At 42.8% G+C, this 4688-nt stretch overlaps 1 pseudogene; it reads left to right on the top strand.

The window, feature by feature from the left end:
* Positions 1-774: 774 nt before the first annotated feature.
* On the top strand, positions 775-3908 carry LOC142267563 (uncharacterized; annotated as a pseudogene).
* The last annotated feature ends 780 nt before the right edge of the window (positions 3909-4688 follow it).

Here is a 4688-nt window from a genome sequence, read left to right as displayed (position 1 = left end):
ACTCAACAGCGATCCGGACCTGCAGAGCGACCTAGCTGGTTGTTGGGGGCGTTGATAAGCAGCCTTTTGAAAGGGAAGTTGCTAACAAAGCCTCTGCAAAGTCTTTCACACACTGAAACTTTCCAGCGATGCATGCTGCACAGCTGGAAACAAAGGACCTAGGAATGGTCCTGAACGATTTGTAGCGATCAGCAACTTCCAGCAACTTCACAGCAGGGGCCGGGTCGCTGATAGGTTTCACACACTGCAACATCGCAAACAACATCGCTATTGCGTCACCAAACCGGTGACGTTACAGCGATGTCGTTTGAGATGTTGCAGTGTGTAAACCCAGCTTAAGTTTAACGTGACGCCCACACCCCCACACATGAGGTAAGAGACATAGCTATAGTAGGCGAACTATATTACATTTCTAATTGAAGGTATCTGCTAATGTTATTATTTTTATTACATCTACATATTGGGATAGGATCTTGAAGATGGGAATTTATGATTTTTAAATGCATGAATTTTTAGCTAAAAAGCATTTGAACTTAATCACTCCCACTAAACCTGGCAGATAGGATTTCAATGCTATTTACCTGCTGATTACCACTCTATGCACTGGTGTAAATTGTATTTTTGTAAGAAATAAGTTCCCTTTAATGTTGCTGAATTGAGAACTGTCACAGTACAATACTGTCTAGATAGGATCAACCTTTCTTGAGATTTTAATCTTACATTTCTATATGTTTCTTAGGTGTACAAGGCGCAAGTTTTCTTTCCTCACAAACCATGAACAATAGCAATGTGTTCGGTGGACAACAAACCACAAACCCCAATACACAAAATCAGAATGCAGCTATGTTTGGGCAGACAACATTATTTGGCCAAAATGCAACTGTACAGCCTGCCCCTGCATTTGGACAGCCATCTACTGGCCAGTCAGCCCCTATGTTTGGACAGCTCGGTAACAACCAGTCTGTTTTTGGTCAGAATACTTTAAGCCAATCTTCTTCTATCTTTGGACAGACTAATTCTGTTCAAACTACTCCAGCATTTGGCCAGGCAAGTGGTGGACTGTCGGCCCCTACATTTGGCCAGGGTTCTTCTTCAGGGACACTGTTTGGTCAGGCTCCTTCTGGCCAGTCTAATTCTATATTTGGGCAGGCCACCGCTGGGCAGTCTGCTCCTACCTTTGGGCACACAGCTAATACATCAGTGTTTGGACTAGCAACATCTGGACAGACAGCTCCGCTGTTCGGACAGTCCAGCTCAGGGCAGTCTGCTCCTTCATTTGGACAATCCACTAATCAGTCGGCACCTGCGTTTGGGCAGGGCACGTCTGCACAGTTTACGCCAATATTTGGGCAGAGCACCCCTAGTCAGTCACCACCTGTGTTTGGACAGACAACATCTGGTCTAACCGCTCCTGCATTTGGCCAGGTTTCTTCTGCTCCATCTGCACCAGCCTTTGGACAGGTTACAACAGGACAGTCTGGCTTTACCTTTGGACAGACTGCTAATAATCAGGCTTCTACTACTTTTGCACAACAGTCTTTGGGACAAACTGGTCCTGTGTTTGGGCTGGCAACTACCGGACAGTCATCTTCCCTCTTTGGACAGACAACCAATACTCAAACACTACCTGCATTTGGGCAGACTTCTACGGGGCCACCTGCGCCATCGTTTGGACAAAGCAGTAACAATCAATCATCTATATTTGGACAAATTACTCCCAGTAAATCTGCATCTCCTTTTGCCCAAGTACCATCTAGTCAATCTACATCTCTCTTTGCCCAAGCGACTACTAACCAATCTGCATCTTTCTTTACACAGCCTACAACTAGCCAGTCAGCCTCCCCCTTTGGAAGCAATACTTCTATATTTTCCCAGGCAACATCTGAGTCATCAGCAGCATCTAGACAGTCTGAGGATGGCTCAAATCAAGGTCCACAATTTGGACAACAATCCGCTAGTAATAGATTTTTGTTTGGCCAGACACCCTCCAACCCGACCCAGACACCTATGTTTGCGCACAATGTGACTGGACAAAGTTTTAGTCAGGCAGGTTCTACGCAATCTGGGCCAAATAGTAGTAGCCAAGTGTCTGCATTTGGACAGGTAAACAGTGGACAAAGTAATATTTTTGGTCAGTCTCCTGGCTTCCAACCTCCATTTAGTAAGCAAGAATCTGGTTCTATCAGTGCACAACCATCTTCTGCATTTGGAATTGCACAATCTGCACAAGTTAGCAAGACAGCAGCCACTGAGAAAATGTAAATTTTTGGTCAGTCCTCAAATATTTCCACTGTGCAGACTGGAAGTGTATTTGGTACCACGACACAAATAAGTACCAGTTCTAGTGCTGCGGACTCCACTTTTACACAGGTAGCCTCCAATTCAGAGCACAGTTTCAAACCTCCCGCTCATACAACTTTCAAACCAATCCTACCGGGAGCAAATAAATTAGATGAAACATCGGCATCATCTTTTAGCATGTCAAGTAAAAACGAGTCAAAAGATCCACCCCTATTTGGAGCTCCTACAACGTCATCGACATCTGGGAACATCAACTTCTTCTCTATGTCTTCAGAGAAGAAAAACAAAAGTGAAGCAGGAACACCCAGACCTTCATTTGCAAGTGCCAATAGTAGTTTTACTAGTTTTGTTGAAGAGCCAAGAAGAGAGGAGGGACAAAAAGGAGTAAAAAGAAAACCGGAGTATGATCGTTCACCACATAGAAATTATGTCACCATCTCAGGTGAAGCTTCTTCAGATCCCCATAGCGAACATCCACCTGTCAAGAGGGCTGGTCGATTGAACCGGGATTTAAAAGGAGGAGCAAACATCTATGTCAGGAGCTTGTTTGATGTTGTAAAAAGTCAAATGAAAACTCATCGGGGAAAAGAAATTAAAAAAACAGATAACGTTACTCCACAGGCCAAGGTGACCGATGCCGATTCTCCATCAAAAACTCAACCAATTGTAAGACCAATTTCTACTCCCAATCAAACTGAATCTGTTAAAACTAGCCCAGCGAGTTTATCAAGTCAAGTGACTTTTAATAAGTCCCATTTGCAAGGTACAGGTCATACAACATCTACCAGAATGGTTTCCTTTTTGGGGCCAAACCAGCAAGGATCTCCCAGAGACTATTCTTCACCTGGTCCTAGTGAGTTGATACCTGGAAGAATTCGACCCTTACTGGAAGAAGGTGAGCTGCTGCCTGAAATTCAAGGTGAGAGCTTTTTTTTCCAAAAGTACATTTTCTGTTATATTATGTCCGTAACCAATTATATTATAAAAAAATAAATCCTGAACTGTAGCGTTGTCTGATATTGTCTTGGAGGCTACACAGTGCTCAGATAAAAATCTGTTACTGACCCTCCACTTTTCCAGCCAGTCTTTGTTGATGGGCTGCAGTGGTGACGTCACAATTACAACAGACATGATGGCTGCAGTCAATCCTTCGGCTCAGTGTCTTGTGTCTTCATGAGCATCACCACTGAGCCCTGTGATGTCACTACCGCAGAGTGGGGAAAGCATCAGAAAGCTGCACCTGCGGAGGGTTACTAACTTTAATCTTATTTTTCTCCTAGAGTAAACCTATACACACACCATTTTAGAATGGGAAAACCCTTATTTGTCTGTGTCATTATATATGTCTCCTTCTTTTGTAAAGTCTTGGTTTTTTTTTAACAGCTATCCCCTCAAGCTCTGTGGCTAGCAAAGGAGAACGTTCTGCTGGTGCTCAACACACTGTTCCAGTCTCCCCCAGTGAGATGACCACTTTTTTTATTAGGAATGTGCCTAATAAATTTAATAAAAAAAACATCATGGAGGATTTCTTTAAGAAATATGGGAAGATTCTGCGTATAAACTGCAGGATAAAGCAAAAAATGGCATCTATCCAATTTAATAACCATGTGAGTAAAAAAAAAAATAATAATATGCTTATACCATTGATTGCAGCGTCATTGGTTAAAGAGGTAATTTGGTTTTGTATTGGGATCTGAGTGAGGTTGGTGACATCACGTTTTTACATATCTCCCAGCTTCCAAGCGTTAGTGATGGGTATCGTGCACCTGTTTTATTCATTTAAATTCTACAGATTCATCCCCGTGATTCTTTCACAATTAAAGGATATTGAGGAAAAAAAGTAGTTTAATCTGCGCTCCTGCAGGAAGGGATCCAAGTACACAGATGCAGTTTATGGGCCGTTTATTCGACGCTTTTGAAAGTAATCCAACTTCTTCATCAGGATTTCACCATGTAAGGCTATGTGCACACAGTGCATTTTTCTCGGCGTTTTTGCCCGTTTTTCGAGTGCGTTTTTGTTCAGAACACTGCATGACTTTGCTTCACTAGCAAAGTCTGAGTTTTTTTTAGCTACGTTTTTGTGGTGCCCACAAAAATGCAGCATGTCAATTTTGTTTGCGCTTTTCACTGCGTTTTCCTCCCATTGAATTCAATGAGATGTTGAAAAACGCAATGAAAAACGCAAATATAGCTGCGTTTTAGTGCGTTTCTATGACTAAAAACGCAGCTATAAACGCAAGGGGTGGGTAGTACAGTGACATGTACAGGAAGAGGATTCCTTCTGTTGGTAAACACAGAAGCGTGAATTCTCCCGGTACTGCCACCGGAGGTGGAAGGAGCTGCGAAATCAGAAGTGAATGATAGAAAAAGAAAATGTCATATTCACC

Source organism: Anomaloglossus baeobatrachus, unplaced genomic scaffold, assembly GCF_048569485.1.
Source record: "Anomaloglossus baeobatrachus isolate aAnoBae1 unplaced genomic scaffold, aAnoBae1.hap1 Scaffold_296, whole genome shotgun sequence".
NCBI classification, from domain to species: domain Eukaryota; kingdom Metazoa; phylum Chordata; class Amphibia; order Anura; family Aromobatidae; genus Anomaloglossus; species Anomaloglossus baeobatrachus.
Note: the sequence above shows the minus strand (reverse complement) of the source record. Positions and strands in the feature narration are given on the sequence as shown.